At 36.3% G+C, this 8922-nt stretch overlaps 1 pseudogene; it reads right to left on the bottom strand.

The window, feature by feature from the left end:
• Positions 1-4012: 4012 nt before the first annotated feature.
• On the bottom strand, positions 4013-4421 carry LOC129006547 (large ribosomal subunit protein eL31-like; annotated as a pseudogene).
• Between the last annotated feature and the right edge of the window lie 4501 nt (positions 4422-8922).

Below are 8922 nucleotides of genomic sequence, written 5' to 3'. Positions count from 1 at the left end.
GGGGACATTTTTTGAATGGTGTTTTAGTTACATCCTGGGTAAAATATATTTTCTCAGGTAGTTAACTGACATTGTCTCTTAGACACAGAGCTCAACATTTTAAACCTTGTCTGATACATCTTTCAGATTGTGGACATCTCTAGAGAGCAAATACTTTACCCTCTCTTTGCTCTTTTTCATAAAATGCCCATTATTGTATAATGCAAAATATTATAGTATGTGGTCAGTATAAAGCTTAATTGATGTTTAGTAGTCATATGAAGTGTTTACTTTGAAGAAAGAAATGCAACTTATTTAGATAAGTAACATAATGGGTTTTCTGCTAAGCTAAGTTGGCAAAATGCTTTGTCATAATATCATATTCAACAAGAAATAGTTATTGTGATCTCACAAGAGACTTTCTGGGATAATGAGAATGTAAAGTGTTTTGTTATGGAAAATGCCCATACAAAGTCTTTAGTTTTTGTATTCTGTGGTTTAGTTTTTAATTTGTGTGGCTTAGCTTTTAATTCATGTTCTCATCCACAGAAATTCTGTGCAGAGAAATACCTGTAATCAAATCCTAGCTCTGTCATGTACCAACCATGTGAACTTGACTAAATTGCTCGACTACTCAGAGTCTCAGTTTTCTCATCTATAATTTGGGAAATATAGTGTCTTCCTCAAAAGACAGATGTAAGGATTAAAATATATAACTTACAAAGGGCACTTAATATAATTCCTGATACCTACTATGTGAATAGAGAATTTATATCCATGTTTATATTAATGTCTGGGCACCTTTCTCTGTGCCATCTCAGTAAGGTACCGCTTTTCCATCTCATTAAATTAACCTTCTTTCTCTGGTTCTAAGTGATTACAAGGAGATCCCATGCTCAGGCCTCCAATCACCTTGTTTCTCATTAGATTGCAGGACACCTTTTGAAGTTAATTTCAGTTCTGTTTTAGAAAAAGCAGATATCAAAAGAAAGAATAGGGTACAATCATTGGATTTGATGTTTCTTGAATTATAAAAATATTCTATGAGTGTTTTCCCAGTCATAGTACTGGGTTCATTTAAGAGGAAAAAATACTTGAAAGAATTAATCCAAGTTAAATAGGATCCGCTTAATAAGCTCCCGTTAGGGGGTGCCATGTGCTGCAAAGGACTGTATTATTGAGCATTTATATAGCAGCTTGCTTTACAAAGTAGTTTATAATTCATAAGTTCTTTGATAAGTAATTTATAATTCATAAAGATGCTTTAAGCTAAATTTTTATTGTTATCTCCATCTCTTAAATGGAGAAACAAAGGTAGTTAACTAAAGTCACGTAATATGTCTAAGACCAAAAAGAAACTACCTCTGAGCCATTACTTTTCCAAGAGGAGATATGATCTTCATCTCTTTCTCACAAGGACAAAGAAGAGGTAAAATAAAACAGTAACACCCTATTTATCATAGTCACATTACAGAGTCACTGTTATAAGTGTTTATTTCTTTAGGGTAATCAACTAATATTTGAATTTTGCTTTTTATACTAGACATGCAGAGTCTTTGCCTGGCTCATTTGCCTGCATCAGAAACATCTTTCACAATAATCTAAGTGAAATAGGGAAGTTTCTTTCCAAAAGCAAACCTTTTCATCATGTATCCCAACCCTTACCACTCTGCAATTAGCAGTGCAATCCCTGTAAGCAGTAGTTTAAGGGGTGCGGTGAGGAGTGAGGTACTTCCTGCAGAGGTCTAGAAGTCCCCAAATTGGCCTAGGAGCAGCATCCCCCTCTTCCTCCCTCACAAATTGGTCTTTCCTGCTTCAGAAAGTCTAGTGCATAAGGACATTTTCTGTCCTTGAAAGTCAACTCTTAATTACCCGTGAACAGAATTTCTCATTAATTAACTTCATTCTCTTCCTCATGCTATCCAAATTAATTTCCCAGTACCCCAAAATGCTATGTGCCCAAGGTTAGTCAAAATAGCTAAGCATATTTCAGAAAATAAAAATATATTTACTTAATCTTCACAGCAATGGTTTGTGTTTATATTATGTATTTATTAATATATTTATATATACAATATATAAATTCAGTAAAAATTACTACCTTATATATTATATATTTATATATTCATGTTTATTATATATAATATACACATATATAATATATAAGCATATGCATCATGTATAAATATATTCATATATGTAACAATATAATATACATATTGATTTATAAACGATAAACATATATACTTGTTTTATAGTAGTAAATGATAATAAACATATACTTTTACTATATGAACATTTAGTATGTAACAAATGTATATATAATGTACAAATACAAGCATTTTTTGCAGAACTGTATATTTTTATATAAGTATATTAGTTTTAATATTATGGATAAATTTATTTATGATTATTGAAACCATTTGAAAATAAGTTTCAGGCATCATGACACGTGAAATACTTCACCCTTGAACATGGCATATATCTCCTAAGAATAAGCCCATTTTTCTATATAACTATATTATAATAACATAAAAGCATAACAATAATTCCTAATATGATATAATACCCAGTTTATATTGAAATTTCCCAAATTGTGACAAGAATGTCTTTGATAGCTGTTTCTGTTTTGTTTTGAACCAGAAATCAGATTGGGTTTAGCTCCTAGATTTAATTCCAAACTTATTTGACCACCAAACTCTCCCCTTCTCCAAAAAGCTTGATGAGTGTGTGTGGTTGAACATACCTAGAGAATCAAGGATGTGGAGCACAGAATAGTTTCTGAAAAATGTCCATCCAGCACAAGAGTGGCACACAGTGTGAATTAAGTAACAAATTGTCAAATGAACAATAGGTTGGAAGCAAGGTCAGCCAAGGAAGCATGACAAAGGCATTTCTCATCAGGCAGGTGCAGCACTGGGAGGAAAGAGTAGGTAATATGAGGTACTGTGAGATGAGGTGATGGCACCAGGCATACATGTTTCCTTCTTTACAATTTGCCCCTCTGATTTTAAGCTTGCATTAGACTAAAATACCTGTATAGTCAATTCCATAAACTCAAATGGATATCCACAGGCACACACATGCACACACTCATACAGAGGTGGAGTGGAGAAGAAAAAGAGAGGGAAATAAATAAAGGAAGATGGGTAAGGAAAAATAAAGAGAAGAAGGGAAATAGTACTTTTGTTACCCAGTGTTTCAAGTTACGAACAAAGCCTCTAGGACATCAGCATACATATTGAAGAGTTGCCAGTAAATTTCAAAATAAGTGGTTTTTTTCTTCTGTGAATGAAACTCATAAGCACTTCCTCTCCTACTTGAAGGGCAAAAGGCCAATCAAGGAATCAGGAAAGGATTTTCAATATGAAGGCTTTTGATCAGACTTTTCTCTCTAGCCTAGGTAAGGTGATAATAACTCTGTTTGATATCTCTTGGGGCCAGAATAGTGATGATGATAGATTAGACACACTATGGCTGCAGCTACAGGAGTTAGAAGATTTTCTCTGCAACTCTATGGTTTAATACTTTTGTACTTACATATACCTCGCAAATAATCCTTCTGAAGGTTCTTTGGATTATCTGTAAAGATGGATGGTCTTTTACCATAAGGACTTAGTAAGACAGGGCATGAAAGCACCTAGCCTAGGGTCTAGCACAGCACAATGTGCTTAATAGATGTTGCCTTATATGATGAATGCTTTTTCCCCTTGAGTCACATCTTGGGGGAGCAGGTTGCAGTATGTGAGAAACAAGCTATGATTCTCCTTGGTAGGAAGCAGAATACGAAAAAGTGACAGAGATGCACAGGTTTCTGTGACTCGCAATTCAACAACTCTCATCAAAAGAAGTGGTAGGGATTTTTTATGGGAAAATGATCCAAGACTTTAACCTGGTAAATTTCACTTTGAGTCTTTAGACTACTGTCGTCAAATTTAAAGAATCCTTTAAAAATGCTTTAAGTATTCCTTGTCATCTTTTTTTTTTTTTTTGCAATTTTATAACTTTATTTGAGGTATTTGATGATCAGTGATTAGTTCTCATCCACATTGACTATCTGTAGATTTTTGAAAGTGGTTAACAGGTACATAGGTAACCAAAGTATAGAGCTTATTTGGTGAATCTTCATCCTCATTACGTTTTCTGGACAACCAAACACGGATTCGGTTTGGGACTTTCCTTATTCCTTTGGCCCAGACAGCTGTGTTGAGCCTGGTGTCAATGCACACATCTGGAGTTCCCATCTCCTTCATGGCAAATTTCTGAATAGCTTTGAGTGACTGAGGGGCACTCTTCTTGAAGCCCACTCCATGGATGCGCTTGTGAATGTTGATGGTGTATTCTCAGGTCACCACCTCGTTGATGGCAGAACGGCCCTTTTTCTTCTCTCCACCCTTCTTTGCGGGAGCCATTCTGCCAGGTCCAAGTTGGAAAGGAAGAGCGCGAGGGATTCTTTGTCATCGTTCTCTAAGTGTACAAGAGTTACAATATGACTAATACAATGTATCTCTAGTAGGTCTGCAATAGGGTAAACATTATTGCACGCTAAATGGTATTTTAGGGCTTTAATTCAACTGATCTTTAAAACAAGTAAGCAAGTTTGACAATATGTGTTTAGAGTGTGGTAAATTTAAAAAAAGAATTTATCAATCAAAGCTTTAACAGCATTGAGTTAGAAGGCATGTCTTTCAAGATTCTGAAATTCTTAATGAATTTGATCTTAAATTCTATCTTGCCAATCAATTTAATGTGAACATTCATATATAAAGCCAATTTGTTTCTGAATTACGGCATTAATCCAAGTCAATAGGGAGATCTAGTGGCCCTAATCACTTTTAGTAAGCTTTATTTAAACATCTTAGGATAGTATGTTGCTCCGATAGCTGCCATACCCAGTCTCTGTTTTCACCAATATGCTAAAGTAGTGTTCACCAGTCCTAAAGATACACTTTTTTTTTTTTTCCAAAAGAAGTCTACCAACAGCAAATTTAAGGATCTCATTCAAGTTCACTTGTAAGGAAAACAAATAGCAATATAACGGCTATAAAACACCAGGAAGAAAACAACTTGGAATGACTTTCGAGAGAGAATTTCAAAATTCTAGCTGTCAGTACCTTAGTAATCTAAAATGTTTGTAAGGAGGTTTATTTGTTCATTCTATAATTAATACATATTGTCACTTTAGAGAAAATTTGGAAAATACAGAAAATAGAAGAAAATGCAATAAGTAGCTGAACTATTTCATTGTAATTTTTATCCTATCTCAAATATAACTTAAAATGAAAGTCATTCTTGCAATTTTGTAGAGTTTGGAATACAGGATGGGGAAAGGCAGAAGAAACAAAGAGAAAAGAACAACATTACAGAACGTTATGGAGATAAATGGCATACCTAAGTATGAGAGCTTTGCCATTGTATGTTGTTCTTTACTCGAAATACTCTTGCTATTCAAGATCTGGGCCTTGCTTGGCTGTAATCTTCCATTCTTGCCAAGTGTGTGTGGTATTTTGGGGATGTGGACAAATATCCACAGGAACTTGGCTGAGACCTACAGATATATTTTTACCTCCAACAGCAAACAACCAAGGCATTAACTTGCTCTACCATTTAGCACTTTACATTTGAACCACAGCAGGCCAGTTTAGTGTGGTCCTTTGTGAACCAAAATTAGAGTGCTGTAATCTGCCTTTCAGACTTTGATTTTTTCCAAGATTTATAAAGAAAGACATCATAGAATTTAGAGATAGATAAACTCTCAGATATATAATTCCTTTGCTTAATAAATAAGGAAAATTTGATGCAGGGGAAAGCACAGGATGAAAAGCCTAGGATTTAATTAGCCGTGAAGCTCTGGGCAAACCACATAACCATTCTGAGATTCAAGTCTCCTCATCTGGAAATTGATGGAATTGACCACAATAAATTTCAAGTGTCATTTAGCTTTCATATTCCAATAACCAATTTTGTGATTCTATGAAAGTGGAAAATGTAAGTAGTTTTTGATAAAATTCTTCATATGAAACTATGGAACTGAGAATTGTTTGCTCTTTGGTCAAGGCTTAATGACTTAGGCTACATTGGAAGTGGCTATGCTATATCAAAGGAGAGGGAATACGGTAATTAGCCCTTCCATGTCTAATCTGGTAAGGTATTGATACAAGGTAAAATGGAAAACAGGATATCCCATAGAATAATTTGGTATGGTTGATACCTGCCCTCATTTTCTCTCTTGTAATAAAAATTGAAGGACAGGGGGATTGATTAATGGATAGCAAAAGACATGTCACCTTCAAACAGGGGTTGATACTTCACATGTTCATAAGGAGTAAGAGTGGTATGGCGTTTCCAGCTCCAAAACTTTGCACACAGTTCCCACTCTCTGGGATGAATTTGAACCAGCAAAACCTACTTCTTCTAGGAGGTCTCCCCTGATTATCCAGCTATCAAGGTCTCTCTCCCTTTTCTAAACTCCAATAGTACTTGCTGTGGGTGTTCCCTATTTTTCACTTAACATTTAGGTTTTGTTTTATTGGTTCTTTCCTCAGTGCTAGGCTTCTTACTTTTCCATACACCTGTGAGTCCTCAAAAGAAGGAGACCCTTTAGTGCTTGGAAAAGTTAGCACTAAGCCTGCTGCAGGTACATTTCTCCATTGGCATCTGAGATTAAAGGGACTTATGTTCCACTTTGCATGGTTTGGAATGGACAACAATGGGCACGATTCTTTCATTCTGCAATCCTTTAATTCTCCTTAGAAAGTGATCCAAATTTTTAAAGAAGAATTGAGCACCATCTGCAATCCCCAAGATATACTTTGCTGCTTAACTCAGCTTTGAATGAAAACTCGGTTGAAAATATTTTCTTCCTTCTGTCTTTTGAAAATGGAAAGACCAAATGGAAAAAGACACAGGTCATACATATTCACCTATTCTAGTCAATGATTTAAATACAAACACTTCACAAAGAACCAAAAATGAGAGAAAGCATTGATTAGTGAACCTTGTACATCCTGTTTAGAGATCAAAGGGGCCAATGAGCAGGGATCAAAGTAGGGGGAAATTCAGAATGTAACACCCTTGCGAAGCGACATTTCTCACGATGTGGTATGGCTTAATCAGAGCCACTCCATTCAGCAGCTGCAAAGAGGAAAAGGAAAACAACCGTGAAAATTATTAATTAGGTAAGCTTATGCTCTGTGTGCCTTTCATGAAATAGAGCCATTTCAGCAGCTTGTGCCAGCTTTCAGTAGAGAGGTATTTTTGGAGAAGACCAACCTGTGCTGCAGGTAGGTTCCTTTTAGAAATGATCACAAAAGCACCTTGTTGCAGCAACCAGACAACCACACCTAGCTTGACTCAGTCTGCAAAACTCTTATTATACATTGTGAGGCTAGCTCACACCACAGGAATATGCTTCTAAGCTACTTCATTTGCAAAAGTTTAAAAATTCCTTAAAGCAACCACCTCAGAATGTTACAAAGATTTAAGTAGCAATGCTCAACATCTGAATAATGTTTTACAGTTTTCAAAATGTTTTCATGCATATTCTTTTATTTGTTAATCATAACCTTACTCGAAGCTAAATAATCTGCTGTTGGGACGCAAAGTTGGTAATTAGCAGAATAAGGACACACATCCTGGTCTGTTGAGTGTAGTGATACTTCCACATATGCCAGGTTATAAAATACAAAATTTCAGAAAAACATTAAGGTTGGCAATATGAATTAACACAAACAGTAAGGAGCTTGGAAAGGAACAATAAATGAATGGTAGAGGTTCACTGCTTGGATCTGAGCTCTAGCAGGGTAATGATAGTGATATTTTGAAAACCACGGGCTGGGCGCAGTGGCTCACGCCTGTAATCCCAGCACTTTGGGAGGCCAAGGTGGGCAGATCGCAAGGCCAAGAGATTGAGACCATCCTGGCCAACATGGTGAAACCCCGTCTCTACTAAAAATACAAAAATTAGCCGGATGTGGTGGTGTGCGCCTCTTGTCCCAGCTACTCGGGAGGCTGAGGCAGGAGAATTGCTTGAACCCAGGAGGTTGCAGTGAGCTGAGATTGTGCCACTGCACTCCAGCCTGGCGACAGAGCAAGACTCCTTTTCTTTTTTTATTTTTATTTTTATTTTATTTTTATTTTTTTAATCTTTTTATTATTATTATTATTATTATTATTATACTTTAGGTTTTATGGTACATGTGCGCAATGTGCAGGTAAGTTACATATGTATACATGTGCCATGCTAGTGCGCTGCACCCACCAACTCGTCATCTAGCATTAGGTATGTCTCTCAATGCTATCCCTCCCCCCTCCCCCCACCCCACGACAGTCCCCAGAGTGTGATGTTCCCCTTCCTGTGTCCATGTGTTCTCATTGTTCAATTCCCACCTATGAGTGAGAATATGCGGTGTTTGGTTTTTTGTTCTTGCGATAGTTTACTGAGAATGATGATTTCCAATTTCATCCATGTCCCTACAAAGGACATGAACTCATCATTTTTTATGGCTGCATAGTATTCCATGGTGTATATGTGCCACATTTTCTTAATCCAGTCTATCATTGTTGGACATTTGGGTTGGTTCCAAGTCTTTGCTATTGTGAATAATGCGGCAATAAACATACGTGTGCATGTGTCTTTATAGCAGCATGATTTATAGTCCTTTGGGTATATACCCAGTAATGGGATGGCTGGGTCGAATGGAATTTCTAGTTCTAGATCCCTGAGGAATCACCACACTGACTTCCACAAGGGTTGAACTAGTTTACAATCCCACCAATTCACCAGCAGGAGAATTGCTTGAACCCAGGAGGTTGCGGTTGCAGTGAGCTGAGATTGTGCCACTGCACTCCAGCCCGGCGACAGAGCAAGACTCCTTTTCAAAAAAAAAAAAAAAAAAAAAAAGAAAAGCAAAGAAAATCACTTTGTATCTAAGTCCATAAATT

This window comes from Pongo pygmaeus, chromosome 8 (genome assembly GCF_028885625.2).
Source record: "Pongo pygmaeus isolate AG05252 chromosome 8, NHGRI_mPonPyg2-v2.0_pri, whole genome shotgun sequence".
In the NCBI taxonomy this organism is placed as follows: Eukaryota; Metazoa; Chordata; class Mammalia; order Primates; family Hominidae; genus Pongo; species Pongo pygmaeus.
This window is presented reverse-complemented; position numbering and strand designations above follow the sequence as displayed.